General features: G+C 38.9%; 1 protein-coding gene and 1 non-coding gene across 5 annotated transcripts in view; both read left to right on the forward strand.

Moving 5' to 3' along the window:
* The window catches only part of Npas3 (neuronal PAS domain protein 3), an 830,624-nt gene that overhangs the window by 508,505 nt on the left and 304,899 nt on the right, over positions 1-17,220 (forward strand). The gene's annotated exons all lie outside the window — the stretch shown is intronic.
* Trnav-cac (transfer RNA valine (anticodon CAC)) lies at positions 13,730-13,803 on the forward strand. The gene has a single exon. It is a non-coding gene; the product is annotated as a tRNA-Val (tRNA).

A 17,220-nucleotide genomic window follows, 5' to 3' on the forward strand; every position in this document is an offset into this window, starting at 1 on the left:
AAGAATCAAACCCAGTGTCTCACACATGCTAGGCAAGCACTCCAACCACTAAGCTAAAACCCCAGCCCAATTAATTTTTAAAGTTATTTGTAAAGAGAGAGTGAGAACCACAAGACTGGGATCCTAATTATAATAAAATATGCTCCATGTTTGTATAAATATGTCAAAATTACTCTGCTGTCATGTGTATCTAAAAAGAAAAAATAAAAATTTAAAAAGAGAGAGAGAGAGAATGAGGGCATGCACCCAAGTCAGGGAAGGAGGGATAAAGAGAAGGGCATTAATTTGAGACTAATTTAGAAAATGAAACCTGCAAAACAGTAACGTGGGGAGGTGAAGAAGAGAAAGAACAAAATCTGATGACCAGGTTTCCGGTTTGGGGAACTATGGTGAATCTGGGTGTCAGTAATATAGTAGAAGTAAGACAAAAAAAGCCCTCATTGTCCATTCATGATGGGTGTGGTTCTGGCTGACTGTACCACCCCCACTTTTCATGCAGTTAAACTATGAACAAGTGAAGGAGGAATTTTTACTCTTCCCATTTTATGAGGAAACTGAGTTTTGCAGATATAAGTGGCTTACCCAAAATGATGCCATTTGTGAAAGCCCAACTGGGAACTGGACACAGGTGGCACTGGTTCCAGTGCTGATGTCCACTCATACTCTCCTGCTTCAGTGAAGTTTTTTTTAGAGAGTAGTGCAGAGGGAAAGATAAAATCAGCATATACCATGTCATCAGCATAGAAGTTTTGAGGTAAGAGGATAAACTCCAAAAGAATGAGAGAAAAAAAAAAGTGAAGGCTCCAGATTGAATTTGGGAGAATGTTTTATAGTTTATTGATCTTAATAATCACCAACATCTTTAAGAATAATGATATGGAATGTATAGCAAATTTTCTCCTTTATTTGTTTTTGAACACTAGAAGTGTGATTTATCAATGCAGTAAATAATGTACATTGAAACAAGAATGGGAATAAGACACATTTTATGGATTTTCTTTGTCAAAAATCATAAGTCTGATTTTGTCCATTTAACTTGGTGAACATCTGTTGAGTGCTCGCTGTGTGCAAAGCATATTGGTGCTGCACTCTAACTTCTTTAACATTTTATGTCTTCAATTTCAGGAGGGCTGGGAAGAACTGAGATCCAAACGATGCATAGTTTTCTAAACAGATCTTTAAGCTGACATTAGTTCAAGAACTATCCAGAGTGTTATGCTCCTGTGTTTTGCATCAGATGGTCGCTGCAGGATTTTTGAGGAATTCTTTGAGGAGTGCATTCCCAGCTCTGGCTAGGAGTGTGTGGGTTAAAGGTAAACTGAGCTGCCTGGGGAAATGCAGTGGGCAATTGTGAAGGGGAGAGAAAATGATGCACACCTTCACGGAGGGGGAAGCAATTGCTCATTGTGTCACTTCACCCTGGCATTCAGCCACCAGAGGGTGCATGGGCCAGAGTGAAATAAATTCTGCCAGCTGCCTCACTGGCTTCTCTGCCCTCCAGAGCAGGACCATAGCCATCCTCATTTTGAGATGGAAATCGAGCCTCACTTGCCATTTGATGGGAAACTAAGTGGTTTACTAGTGTGTCTTAAAGACTTTCTAAAAGGCACAGAAGAACGTGTCGTTAAAATTGACTTGAAAGCATAATGATGGTTTTCCTGAGCGCCATGTCCTGTGTACACTTTACTTCCTTTCTAATATGTTATTGATTTTTATCCAAATATAGATATGGGCTTTTAGAAAGAGGAATCAGGTTGTCAAGGTTGACCATTCCATATAAAGTTTGTACATTGCATAAAGAATGTGTTTTTGACACAGTAAAATACATTCCCTTTATGCTCATTGTAATTCACTTTATAGTGACTCACTTCATAGCATAACATATATCATTTATACTGCTATCCTTCATGCTTTTAAACTGTAATATCCTTTCTTCAATGACTACTTGTCAATTTCTCTGATCTAGATTTGATTTCATAAATTAACTAGGCCAATTAAGTAGAGAGTTATCATTAGAATAAGAAGTAGAAGCAAATAAATATTAATCTTCCATCTCTGAATGTCGGTATTCCAACACAACTTTGATCATACTTGAATGCTACTTAATGGGAAAAAATATACCCCTCCTTTGTCAATTTAGCATTACTCAATTTAAACATTTATGAGTAGTTTTCATTCATCTTCTCATTCTAAATCCATCACACTTTTTTTAGAAACAGTTGTGTTTCTATTTCATCAACTTAAAGTGTGGGGAATGAGTAAATACCAGAACTTCATTATCTAAGCATTCTGACAGGGACAGTTTGCCTGGCATTTCCACCTGGCCCCTCTGCCTGTGGGACATCTATTCAGAGGCACGGGCACCCGTCATACTCTAGAAGACTAGTTTGCCTGGTGTGTATTTCTTTGCTTTGCTTTAGTCATTTTGCCACCCAAATGTTGGGAACCACCTGGAGAAGATGATAATGTTTGGTAGAGATTTGCATTTTAAAATGCACCCTATTTTGCCTGTAGAAAGAGGGTCTCTTTCAGCCGGGAATGGTGGTGCACACCTGTAATCCCAGTGGCTCTGGAGGCTGAGGCAGGAGGATAGAAAGTTCAAAGCAAGCCTTGGCAAAAGTAAGGCTCTACATGCTACAGGGACACTGCTACATCGATGTTCATAGCAGCACAATTCAGAATAGCAAGACTGTGGAACCAACCTAGATGCCCTTCAATAGATGAATGGATAAAAAAAAAAATGTGGTATTTATACACAATGGAGTATTACTCTGCATTAAAAAATGACAAAATCATAGAATTTGCAGGGAAATGGATGGCATTAGAGCAGATTATGCTAAGTGAAGCTAGCCAATCCCTAAAAAACAAATGCCAAATGTCTTCTTTGATATAAGGAGAGTAACTGGGAACAGAGTAGGGACGAAGAGCATGAGAAGAAGATTAACATTAAACAGGGATGAGAGGTGGGAGGGAAAGGGAGAGAGAAGGGAAATTGCATGGAAATGGAAGGAGACCCTCAGGGTTATACAAAATTACATACAAGAGGAAGTGAGGGGAAAGGGGAAAAATAATACAAGGGGGAGAAATGAATGACAGTAGAGGGGGTAGAGAGAGAAGAGGGGAGGGGAGGGGAGGGGAGGGGGGATAGTAGAGGATAGGAAAGGCAGCAGAATACAACAGACACTAGTATGGCAACATGTAAATCAATGGATGTGTAACTGATATGATTCTGCAATCTGTTCGGGGTAAAAATGGGAGTTCATAACCCACTTGAATCAAAGTGTGAAATATGATATGTCAAGAACTATGTAATGTTTTGAACAACCAACAATAAAAAATTAAAAAAAAAAAGTAAGGCTCTAAGCAATTCAGTGAGACCCTGTCTCTAAATAAAATACAAAATAGGACTGGGGATGTGGCTCAGTGGTTGAGTGCCCCTGAGTTCAATCCCCAGTATCTCCCACCCTCAACCCCCAAAAAGAAAGAGGGTCTCTTTCAAAACTTACAGTCAGGGATTTCTTTTTTACCTTTATCTCATTTAAATGATTCTTCTTTTAAGAATAATCTGTCAAAAATATTTTGTACATATGAATGCAATGAAAAAAAATCACCCATAGCCCTTTGTTTCCCTCTGGTTCCAATTATGTCAGTTTCTTTTGTCTCCCCCCCGCCACATCCTATTCACAAACTTTTGAGCCCTTTTGGAATCGAAAGGAGGGAGAGGGTCCTCCTTGAAAAACCTCTCAATCTCTCTGTCCTAAATTATAGAAATATTAGATTGCTGTGGTAAAGGAACCTCTTACCAGATGGCACATGAAAATAACCCAAAAGAGAATGTAATGCAGAATGCAGGGATCTATGGGAAAATCAACTGGGGATTCCTGCAGTTCCATCTTAACTCTGCTCTCACTGCTCATCCACAACTCTGAATAGAGGAAACTTGTTGTGTGCCTTATATACCACAAACACCACATTCACTCACACACATGGACAACACACACAGCCACACCAGTTCATTCAACTTTCCCTCTCTCTCTCTCTCTCTCTCTCTCTCTCTCTCTCTCTCTCTCTCTCTCATAAATGAATAGCTATAGAACCCATGAGGGAGGTAATCTGGATTTAGTTTTCTCCACTTGTTCTGATTAAATGCTTTGCATCTAGACGCCAGCAAATCAGAGCTTCTCAGTCTCTCCAAGTTCGCTTACCCCATGCAGCCCTTCAAGCCTCAGTAGTTTTACCATAGTAATAATTTTTCACTAAGAATTTTAAACAAGACTTTGCCATTGGACATCCTTTGAAAGAGTTAGCTTTGCTTCACTATTTTTTGTAACTTGCCAAAATCACAAATAAAAGGGACTATGTCCTCTAATGCTTCTTCTCTGGTCATTATCTTGGAAAATATGCAGAGACTGGTCCAAGTAGAGTGCTCCCCAAACCTTGCTGTTACTTTGAGAATAGTTTTAATGAGGCTTGCAGCTGAGCCAAGCTCTCCTGTTGTGTTATTATTTGGGCATGTGGAAGCCCTAGTGATTGATCTGTGTGGGGGAACTGGCAACACTCACATGCCCTCTGGGTAGAGGCAGAGCCTCTAGCAGGAAAAATTAGGGAAAGAGAAAAAAAGGATAGGAAATGTTTATCACCCATCTCCTAGCATTTTATGGCAGTGTTATGGTGAACTGGGAGATGAATGTGTATATTCATGGATTTTGCACCACTTTAAGCACTAATAACATTAAATCAACCTTAATACTTCATGCCAAATGTGCTCTAAAAGAGGGAATAATGGGAATTTTTGTTGACTTTAGTAAAGCATCAAAAGTTACACTGGAAATGCATAAAATGCTACAATGCAGAGGTCACAATTATGCTAATATCATGATAATATAAAATATTAAGTCACCAAAATGACAGGATTTACAACCAACTATCCTCAGTCCCTAGAAACCTTAGCAATAAGCTCATGGTAAACACAACAGCCTGTCCTCCCAAGGAGTCTGATTACAAATTTAAATATGTATATGATTAGAACTCTGCCAGTCTCCCTCCCCTAGAGACAGATGAAGTAAAATTTGATTTATATCATACCTGGAAATCTATTGTGTTGCATTCACTCTGTTTTGCAGGATCGCTCCTAGGTCTGATGAATTTTGCATTTAGCAAGTTGCTTTTGGGAAAAACAGGGACTGCTATTAATGATCTTGAATAGCTCTGTAATCTCATGAAGTAAGACTTAAACATTGATACAGAACAGTCAAATATTTGAAAATGGAATACTGGCAAGTAGAAAACTCTGCCTGTGTGTTCCCTTCTTTTCCCTGTGTCCTAGTTTTGAGCTGAGGTCCAGGCATGGAAAGTCTTTACTCTGAAGCTTAATCTCATGGCCTTTCATTTGCCTTCAACTCTGTGGCCCCCAAGTCACATTAAAGTCTCCCCTTCCATGGAGTGCTTTGCATACAGTAACTGCAGTGGTCATAGTTGTCAGGGAAGGTAGAAACATCATGGCTGTTCAGCATCCAAATTACTGTTCTGGCCAAATAATGCTTTTATTTAACTTAACCATTGTCATTATGGCAATAGAAGGCAAAGAAAGATAAACATGGGATTAAAATACAATGTTATTATAAACTGATGCTCTCTTCTTTTTTCTCTGTGCCGAGGTCTTGCTTCAGCTATTTGGTTTTTCCAACTAAGGGGAGAAAATACATGGTTCCAAGGGGTAGACTTCTCATTGTTCAAGGCATCTATGTTGCCTGCATTTATACTTACAACTTGCTCTGGCAAAGGTAATAAATAGATAGACATGTATAGGCTTTACCACACTCTCTATGTTAATAGTACTGTTACCACTCATTACTCTCTACCAACAGTGTATGGACTAGCCCTGACCCCAAACCATGAGGCTAGCAGCTGGGACAAAAGGTGTTCTCACCTCCATGGTCATCTAGGCCATCCCTTTACCCACCTGTCACTCCATCACATCATTAATGTTAATGTTATGGATGACAATAAAATAAAACAAGTGGCCTCAAAGGAATTCCTATTCCTGCACTGTTAAGAAGAGCTCTAAAGCCATGTTTTTAAAGTGCAGCTTGCAGTCTCTAGAGGTTACAGCAAAGTTCTTATAGGAGTTGGCAGCATCAAAAGAACACTGCAACTCTATGGGCACTTTCCCTCACTCAGTCCCTCCATCTTAGCAAGAGCCAATCAATATTTCTTGATCTCCAATTTTGTGCAAAACTCTGTGCTTAGCCCTTCTGGCAATCCCCTTCCTTGCCAGCTCCCTCTTTCTGGGACAAAAGGAACGTGTTCTTTCTTTTAACAGGATGGAACTTCTGAACCCATTTATTTTCTTCAACTCATGAAGAATGGGTTAGGGTTTGAGGGCTTCTGTAACCTCTTGCATGACTTCAAGAAGAAGAAAAAAATATGAGAAAGACATTTCCAGCATTATCAAAATTATATTTGTTTCTAAATAAATGGAATTGTTTTCCTCCTTTTCTCAGGAGGCTTGACTTGGCTCACTTCCCAAACACAACCTTTTGGATAATAAATTCCTTTTGAAAAGAAGCACGAAGCCCTTTTGATGTTATAAATAGTATATGTAGTCGAAGGGAAAGGATCATGTAATTGCAGCACAAAGCCTGAGCGATGTCTATGGGATAAAGCAGGTCTTATTCTTTGCTCAACATTTTGTAACTTTATATTAGAAGATATATTTTAATCAGCATTTTAATAAGCACTGACAGTTTTCTTACTTATTTGCCACTAATACAGCCCGATTCACAGATCTGTAGATATACATCTACAACTAGAGCTCAAAAAGAAATTCAGCCAGGATTCAGCCATGTGCTGCTATCATGGGCCTTTGGGCAATCTTCTGTAAGGCAAATCACAGTCTGGGATTAGTTCTGAAAAAGCAAAAGATTCTGCTGTTCCATGGAGTTCCTCAGTAACTCCCAAGGCAGTTCACTCACTCTCTTTCTCCCTCCTTCCTCCTCCCTTCTTCCTTCTCTTCCTCCCTTCCTCTCAACTATCCCTGTGTACATCCAAATACACACCTCAAAATATTCTCTTCTCAGGATGGCCTGTTGTCTTCTTCTCTGACCCCTACCCCTCAGGGTCCATGCTCTGTTTTCCGCCCGCGTTTAAACCCCTGAAGACATAAACCTCACTTCGTCAATGTGGCAGTGAGGCCCAACACATCAGTAAATGTCACCAAGGTGTCAGCCCTTTACATCATAACTGCAGTTCATTTCTCTGCATTGACAGTGATGCTTATACCGAGTAAGGATTAGAATGGGCACATTTCCAGATCTTAATTACATCAGGCATAAGGATGAGCAACAGCATTTTTCTTTGGGGGAGAGGAGGGGAGGGGACAGGGAGAGGGGGAGAGTAATGCTGAATTTGGCCATCTAGAGCCTCATGCGTCCCCGTTTATCAAGAGATAATAGGATTAAGCTAAGCTATGGGACTTCTCTGGCTAATGCTGCCTTCAGCAGGGGTCTAATAAGGATAGATATAATTGGGTAAATGGCAAATAAGAATGAAAAAGTACAGAGTATAAGCACAATGCTTAGGAATAAATAATGACAAATTGGATTTTGTCCAATCTCTGCAGACTTGGTTAAACTCTGGCATCCTACACTGAATTATAAAGGGTAACAAACATCTATCTTTCTTCTTGCCTAACTTGTCCCTGTTCATTGCACATAGCAGAAAGAATCCTCTCAAGTTTAACTGGAGTCTATCAGTACTGCTCCTAGGAAATCAAGTAGGAACTGTTAAGGCACATTCAAATAGGGTTAAAGAAACAGAGTAAATTAAATGCCTAAAAACAAATGTGATACAAATTAGAGCTGGTTCCTTTGACCCTTATCCATTACAGAATTTACCCCATTAACAGCTGGAAATTTATTTTCACTTTCTTCACCTCTCTAAGAGGAAAGCAAACATATAACATAGCCCCCAAGGAGTAATTAATTAGATCATTTACTGACATGGATTTGACTAGTTTATTTAAATACAATTCTGTTATTTATTTATTTTACAACATTATGCAAGAGGTTCAGATTCCTGTTCTAATTTGTACTTAGCAAGAATCTCTGAAAAAAATATCACAGAAGGAAATAAACAAAGAACCAGTGATCAAAGGGCCACATTGAGAAATGCATAAAAGAATTTCACCAGGATGAGTGTTTCAGTGATTTAAAAGGGGGGGTTGCTGCAGAATTGGGGGGGAAGACTGTTTGTTTGTTTTGTATTCCCATGGGCGTATTTTAACAAACATGATGAGTTCATTGATAAGATGCCTTATAAAATGGTAGGAAAAGAAATTTTAGAAATAAAGGATGCCAGTGTAGGTAAGAAAGGTCTAATGAATATGCAAATTAGCACAACAAATGAAGACCGCTTTTGAAAGCAGGCGGTGGAAAATCCATGAACTCAGAAGCAAGTTAAAAAAATAAAAAACGATAACTGTGCAACCTTACAAATAATAAAGGTTGTAAAGACTTCCCCGAAAATGAAAGGTCCTTCAAGTATATTTTCAAAGGCTGGAAGTAAAAGTTATTGAGTCTCCTCTAGAATTAAGCAGGTCTTTTTCTGTTTTGAAAAAAACAAATTATAAGATGTTCAGATAAATGTTCACATTTAATACCTTAAGATAAGTGAAGAGCCTCTAAATGCTTTGTGTATCATTTACATGTTTTGGTTCAATGAGTTTTTAGGGAAATCCCTGACTAAAGGGTCATATGTAACCCTCAGCTTTGTTCCTATAGCCTGTGGGATCATGATACTTTGGCCACTGTAACTATAGAACACGGAAAAATTTCTCCCCAGTACTGTGATCCTTTAGGGAGATCAGAGCGGTTGAAGAGCTGTGAAGATACTGGGGTGGCTTTTCAGAGGGGGGCTGAGGACAGATAACACTCTAATCCTAATTTTAAGAGTACTAAAGAGGCTGGTGCACTCACCTGACCTCTACCTCAAAGCCTTCCTTCCGTCTCTCTTTCCTAGCTTGTTGTTCTTCTTTCATACATGACCCCCCAGGTCCTCCTCCTTCCTGCCCTGACAGTGCTGGTCCCTCTCTGTCCCCTCTACCTACTCTACCTTTACTTTTTTTTTTTTTTTTTGATTTCTCTCTCACGTGGCTGGAACTAAACATTGGTTTTGGTAATTGTTAAAAATTTTACATACGTCAATTATGTAACTAAATCATTTTGGTAAATATACAAATCATTTTAGAAGAAGGTAGTCAAACACTAAGAACAGGTTCAATGCTGGATTAGAATGTTTGTTTTGCAACATTGTTGTGGAAGGCCGAGGAGGACCTGAGGCACAGAAATTTATCTCAAATCTGTTGACTATGTGGTCTCCTTTCGTGCTTTAACAACAGGAAGTTGCTGGGTAATAATTGGTCAATAGTCAGTTTGGGCTAAAACATGACATTCGGCTATGCAAAGAGTATGAGGCATTGGTATAGTTTAGAAATGAACTATATGTGTGTGTGTGTGTGTGTGTGTGTGTGTATAACACAAAATGACTCCATCTGGAGTGGCTCCGCTAAGCATTCGGGTTGTCAGTTCTACAGGACACTTTCAGCTGCTGAGAACAGGCAGTGACTGCCTAAATCTCCACCTGTGGGCTTTGTTTTGTTCTGTGTGAAGAGAAAATCAAGGATGCTATTTTACTAGGACAACATATTTACAGACTTACTTTTTAAAATACTTTTAGTTGTAGTTGGACACAATACCTTTATTTATATATTTTTATGTGGTACTGAGAACTGAACTCCATGCCTCACATGCTCTTTTTTAAAATATTTTTATTAGTTGCTGATGAAATTTTTTATTTTATTTATTTATTTGTATGTGGTGCTGAGAATCAATCCTAGTGACTCACAACATTCTAGGCAAGTTCTCTACCACTGAGCCACAATCCCAGCCCTCATATGCTCTTAAGTGCTCTTAACACTGAGCTCCAGAATTATTATTTTTTGTATCTATCTTTAGTGAGAGAACCATAAAGTACACCTGACCTCTCCCCTGGCCCGTGGAAAAACTAGTGAATACACACACAGACCTGGGTTCTATTAGGTTCTGAAGGCTAGGTCAGAATGGTCATGCACTGCACATACAAAACCCTGTCACAGCAGGTCCCTAACTGATGGCAAATGATGGAGGATCATGATACTGGGTGACTAGTCATGTCACAAGTGCTTAAGCAGCTTCTCCATTAGAAAAGTGACTGCAGGATTGGGAGACCACTAAAGGGAACTGTCTGACAACTTGCATGCACTGTCACCATGCTATCACTTGAACCCAGCACCTCTTTTGAACAGCTTTCTACCTTTTCTTCATCAAAAAGAGAAACTGACCCTTTGTTGGCCAGTGACAGCTTTCTGAGTATTCTCTCCAACAGTACCCCTATTTGTCCTTCCCCCTAAATATCCTTTTAGAAGGGTTTTATATTTCTATAGCTTTGTATATATATTTTTTCTAGTTCCACTAGGTATTTTTTATGGTATATATTCATTCAACAAATATTAAATGCCTGCTGTTTGCCAGGCACTTTTTCTTGCTGCTGGGAGTACAGCAGTGAACACAACAGTCGAAAGTTTTGCTATCATGGAACTTGGAGTTTGATAAGGGATATTAGAAATTTTTTAAAAGGGAGGGGGATCATATGGTATGTTTGAAGGCAATAAATTCTATGGAAGAAAATAAAGCGATATGGGAATTATCCTGGATGGAGAGTTGTAGTTTTAAATGGGATAGTCAGACAAGAACACATGTAAAAGTGTCATTTGGGTGCAGGGGCAACAGTGGGGAGAGAGAACTGAGTAACTGTGAGTTTGGGGACCTTGTTCATCACTTCCCAGGGGCTAGATTAGTGTCTGACCCATAGCTGCTATGTATTTGGTGGATGAATAGTAATCTGTGTTTGTTTTGGTCTTTGTCTTTGGTGCACCACCTCATGACCAGATAGAGATCCAGATACAGCTCTTCCTTCTCTTAGCACCTTTTGCAAAGTTTGACAAATAGGGAACACTCAGTAACAGCCAGATGTCTGACCTAAAGGTAAAATAACCAGAAAGATTGAAAGAATAATTACATATGGAGAGTGGGTTCTCAAACAAATGCTTTTATAAAAACCTCACACCTCCGTGAATACATGTGGAAAATAGATAATATGTAGGATGTTCTAGATTTTAAAGCAATCACCCCTACCACATTCAAGTTTGCCCCAAATGCCTGGTCAATAAACCATCCTCAACAGAAGGGTACATTGTTCCTAAAAGTTTAGATGGATGCAGAGGTCCTCCTTCCAGAGATCTCTCTGCTGAATTTGCAGTCTGGCATACTGAAAGAAACAGATGTAATCCAGGGACTCCTGAACTGTAGAGCAAGACACAGATCAAGGTGAGAGGGATTATCACCATTCTGTCACTTGAGACCTGGACCCTGATACATCCTAAAGGGAGGTAGCCCAGCTCATCTGGAGCTTCAGTCATCTGTTTATGAGAAGGGAAAAATATTTCATTATGAAGATGGGACCTCCCAGTTTGGGGTAAATAGAACTGATTTATCTGCAGGGTTAGTAAATAATACCACGGGAGAGGTAAATAGGCATAAACACAAAGCTAGAAAATAAAATCCAAAGACTCATCCCAGCTCTCTCATGTATAGACCGTTTTCCTTCTGGGTCTGTGATGAGAATCTCTTATGGATTCCTCATTTTTGTGTAAAATTCTGCAGCATTCCAAATTATCACCAAGAATCCATCTTCCCCCAGATGAGACACCGGGAGCAGCAAAGATTGGCTAAACAGGAGGTGTTTTGAATGAAATGCATAGTTTAATCACATTCTACTTTCAGAAAACTACTTCATTTAAGTCGGTGCTTGCCTGGGGTAATAATTTATGCTCCACACTTGAGTAATCACTGGGAAGATTGCTCAGAACCCATCCCATCACAAACATAGCCACTGATATTCTCAGCCGAAAGTAAACTTCTGAAAACTTTGGATCTACATACTTGAGCAAAATTCAGAGCTCTGGAATTAGTGACCCTCCCCACCTGCCCATCTTCACAGAGAATAATTTCATTTCTTGTGACTGATATTAGCATTTAGAAATGAAGCTTTTATTTCAATCATTTAATTTTAAAAGAGAGCACTTGGAATATTTAAAATGCTCAATTTTCTATGTATGTTTTGTGCCATAAAAATCGGAACATACAAAATGTCAACAATCATTTAGTTTTAAATTTGAATTTTTTTTCCTAAGATCTGTTTAGTTTTTTTCCATGTTAGAATTTATTTAAATCCATAAAGCATACTTGGGTTTACATTTCCTCTCAGTTCTTTCCTCTCTATCCCAAGGAGGATTGCCACATACAGATGTTCAAGTTGTGTAGTGAACAGGAGTACCACGTGTAATGGGTAATAGTATATGAATGTGAGTGGCTGCCTGGTATCCCATGTTCTGATTGTGTATATGAGGAAGAAAGAGTGTAGGGCAGGTATGTGAATTGTAGTCTCATTTATGCTCTGGAAAACAACCTGAGGCAGAGCAATTGGGTCTACTACATAGTTGTTCAAGTTATGCAATATTATACTAATGTCAAAAACTTTTACCTGAGGAAGGAAAATATTTTTCAACTTTTCACAAGGTATAGGTGGACGTGCTACTGTTCTGGTACAGACACAAGTCTTTCTGTGGACAAAAATAGAAACAGTCTAATATCTGCTCATTGTGAATGGCACTTTCCAATTGTGCCCCAAATTCTGCTTAATAATGGCTCCTTCTCCCCAGCCTCTTCAGTTGTCTCTTAACTCTTCTTCAGCTCATCTCAATCCTGAGTATGCTCTTGCCTTTTTAGCTACCCCTAAGACTTGCCAAATAGACTGTTACCAAGTTACCATAAAAGCTATGGGTGTCTAATCAAATAGTCATAGCATGTATTTAACCAGAAGCAGCTCTGGACTCACAGGAAGGAGAGGGGGGTTTGAAACTGGTCTTGCCAGTCAGTTGCAGATACATTAAACTCTGAGCAGCAATTCGGATTCTATAATAAGAAGTGGGCATCATTATCTCCCAAGTTTTCACTTCTGAAACTCTGAAGTCGTCTTTACTGACTACATATTGAAGCTGACTGGTCTCCTCAGTCAGAGTACACCCTAGCAACCCAGCACTGTGTCCCAGCGTGCCGTGAGGCCCTGCTGACCGCTGATGGTCACCGCCCCTCTTCAGACAGAACTCTTGACTCCCCCACTCTTGCAGTACAATTTTCCCCCACCCAAACCTTTAAACTTTCAAGGTATTAGTTACCTCATCAGTCCAGACCAAACTCAGTAGACATTTCACTGGAAAGAATAGAGACAAAGAATATCACTTTCCTGATACTGTTCAGCAGTTTTCAATCCGCTTTGGCCTCCTGTTGGGAGCCTTCATGCTTGGTTTGTTTATGCTCTCAGATGAATCTGTTTTGAGGTGTTTATTCCAGTGGTTAAATTTGAAGAGGTGAAGAAAAGTCAAACTCTTTCCAATATTGCCTAGGAGGAGTCTAAAATAATTGGTACACATTGAAAAATTTCTTCCATCTGAGAAAGGAAGAGAAGGTTCCATTTATTCAAAACAGGAGAGTTTTCCAGAATTCGAGGCCAGAGAAATTAAAGAATAAACTTTGCTTTTTCTCTAGAAGTAAGAGTTCTCATTCCTTGGGGCTGGGGATGTAGCTCAGTTGGTAGAGTGCTTGCCTCACATGCACAAGGCCCTGGGTTCAATCCCCAGCACCACAAAAAAAAAAAAAAAGAGTTCTCATTCCTTTTCTTAATATGCACAGCAGATAGTGTTTCATAATGTGATTGCCCACTTAAATTTTTGTTTCATATTTCTTCATTCCCTTAACCAAGTCCCAGGCATAATAGTTAAAATTAGTGGATCATCTTTCTGAAATTATACATTTTAATTATGATTATTTGATAAGCATTTCAGACATACTCACCCATATATCACATAAAATCAGAAATAAGTGTGTATATCAATAGCAGTTTAATCCCAAATGGAGGCTTTATTTAAACTACCGGGGACTTGATTACAGGAGCTTTGAGATTAGAAGTGAGATTTACAATTGGCTAGAGGGAAATATTTAAATATCTTTGCTAGAGCAAATTATAGTCATTTTTAAAAAGACTTAAAATATGAGTGTACTGAGAATTTTCTCTAAGATATCCTATTATTGAATCATGCCTATTTTTTTTTTTTTGGAGTCACCTTTTCCAGTATTTGGAAAACAGCTCGCCCATAAGCAAGAAACCTCTATTTTATATCTTAAAGTCAGCAAAGTAAGCCTTTTATAGAAAACATGAGTGAGAAGTAATTTCCCATTTGAAATTTCTTATAAAATTAAAGGTAGAAATTCACATTTTTTTTACACTGCTACTAAACACACACACAGCACCACCACCACCACCACAACAACAACTCAAGCATTACATTTAAATATCTTTGGCTCCCAAACAGTGCTCATAATTTAACCATGGACTTATTGAGTAATAATCCCTGATACAGTTATTTGTATCTCTCAAGTTTAAGGATCTGTGTGATCTGGTTCTCATTGTTACCCTGAAGGCATTTTCTACAAACCCATGTTGTGTCCTCAAACTACCAAGCCCATTCCTGGCTCAGGGTCTGTGTCCTTGCCATCTCTACCTTCTGAAATTCCCTCTGCTGAAAGCTGTATGTTTGCCTCCTCAATTGCACAAGTTTTTGTCCAAATGTTGTCTCAGCAAAGACCTTTCCTAGCCACGCCTAAAGCAGCCCCTGGGCCCAGCATTTCTCCTCACCCTTTTTCTATTTTGCTTTACATAGCATTTGTTGGCATATGATGTATCATTATGTGGATTTTAATATTGTTTATTGGTTATCTCTCCCCATCTTTCTCCCCAGCTAGAGCTGGGACTTCCCAGTCCTATTCTATATTGTATCCCCTATGTCTACAAGCACACATTCATTGAATGAATGAATTTGTTTCAACAAATATTTATTAAACATCTATATATGTGAGCCACTGTTAGGGTAATACAAGGATTTTGAAGATGAGTTATAGGTTTCCCAGGAAAAAGAACAATAATTCAAATGCAGAAGAAAAAACAATGCTGTAAGAAAGATTCCAAGTGCCCTGTGCATGGAACAAGAGAGGACATCCATCTGGTTGAGGGAGGGAGAGGACTAAGGAAAACAGGTTGCATTTCCAGAGAGACATGAAGACTGGGCAGAGAGAGCTTTTGCTGCATGAAGGAACAAGGGAGGAGGATCTGATAGGAATAGAAAGCTTTGGCCAAACACAGACACAGGTAGCTATTTGTGTCTGAAAAGTAATGTTACAGTGAATCTCAGCTTGTGGATGGAATACTGAAGTAGAGGGGGATAAAAGATTGGGAACCATTGTGTAGCACCATGGACGTCATCCTAGAAAATGTGCATTTATTTACTTGATTGGAGAAGAAGGGAAGGAGGGTAGCTCACAGTACGAGGATCAGACAGGCTATTTAGAAGCTAATTTGGAAAGCATTTAGCAGTTCCTTATAAAACTAAACATGCTCTTACCATATGAGCTAGCATTTGTACTCCTTGATGTTTAACCCAAAGAAGTTAAAAAAAAATCTGTAACTATACAAAAACCCACATGCAGGTGTCTATAGCAGCTTTATTTTTAATTGTTAAGACATGGAAGCAACCAAGATGTCCTTTAGCAGGTGAATGGATAAACTATGGTACACCCAAACAATGGAATATTACTCAATGCTTAAAAAGAAATAAAAGAGATGAAAAGTATATGAAAAAACTTTAATGCATATTACTAAGTATTAGAAGGCAATCTGAAAGGGCTACATGAAATTCTCTGATTGCATGATTCCAACTCTATGAAATTCTGGAAAAGGCAAAACTTTAGAAATAATAAAAAGATCAGTGGGTTGCAGGTGATTAGAGAAGGGGTAATGAATAGGAGAATCATGGAGGAATTTTAAGGCAGAGAAAATACTCTGTATGATACTATACTGGTAGTTATGTGTCATTATACACTTGTCAAGACACATTGATTGTGCAACACCAAGAATGAACCCTAATGTAAACTATGGACTTTGGATGATAACCGTGTGTCAGTAAAATTTCATTGATTTTAACAAATGTTCCTTTCTGGTGGCGAATGTTGGTAGTGGGAATGTATGGGAACTGAACTTTTGTACTTCCTGTTCATATGTGCTGGGAATATAAAATTGCTATAAAAACATAAAGTTTATTTTTTAAGAAATGACCATTTGAGATATAAGTTTGAGATTCCTGGAGACATCCAAAAGGAGATGTCACTGAGGCATGGGAAGCTTGAGTATGGAGATCAGAGGAGCAGTTTGGTTTGGAGAGACATTTAAAAATGATTGCTATGAGGAGGCTATTTAAACTCATGGAGAACACATAGGAAAGAGAAAGGAGCCAAGGGTGCAGAACTTGGTCTTGGTATATTCTAACCCTCAGAGGCCACATGGGGAGAGAGGAGTCTGGGCAGGAGAGAAGGAACTAACAGCATTAGGAGGAAAACCAGCACAAGGATAATCTGCAGATGTCTTGGCTACTTATCCAGGGTTCCTTACTCTAAATCCTACCCCTGACGTGTTTCATTGTGCAAATACACTGAAGAACCAGATTGCATGATTCCATTCTGTACTGTGCTCAGAATTCTTCCTAATGCCCACTTTGAGTACCTGGGAGCATTATTGGATCATAACCTACAGGAATCAAGTGACCAGTGCAGATTGCCATTCTATCTGTCCCTCTCTCATCACACCCTCTATTTCTGGATCTCAACCCCATACATAGCCCATAGTCTCAAATTCCTCACATGACATAATAAAGCTGTATAAGTGCTCCCAAATTAGTTTAAGAAGGAGGTTGTTAATTTCTCAATGAATTCCTCTAAAATCTGGCTTTAGGGACCAAGGCAACCCAGAAAGAGAACATACATTTGGAAAGAGGTATTTCTTCTGTCAGAATATATTAAAAACTAGCATTTCCCATTTGTATATTTCAAAATAACTAAAGAGTATTTTGAATGTTCTCACCACAGGCATGATAAGTATTTGAGGTGATGGATATGCTGAGTACCCTAATTAGATCATGACACAATGTATGCATATATTGAAATATTATACCATGTC

The sequence above is a fragment of the Marmota flaviventris genome, chromosome 2 (genome assembly GCF_047511675.1).
Source record: "Marmota flaviventris isolate mMarFla1 chromosome 2, mMarFla1.hap1, whole genome shotgun sequence".
NCBI classification, from domain to species: domain Eukaryota; kingdom Metazoa; phylum Chordata; class Mammalia; order Rodentia; family Sciuridae; genus Marmota; species Marmota flaviventris.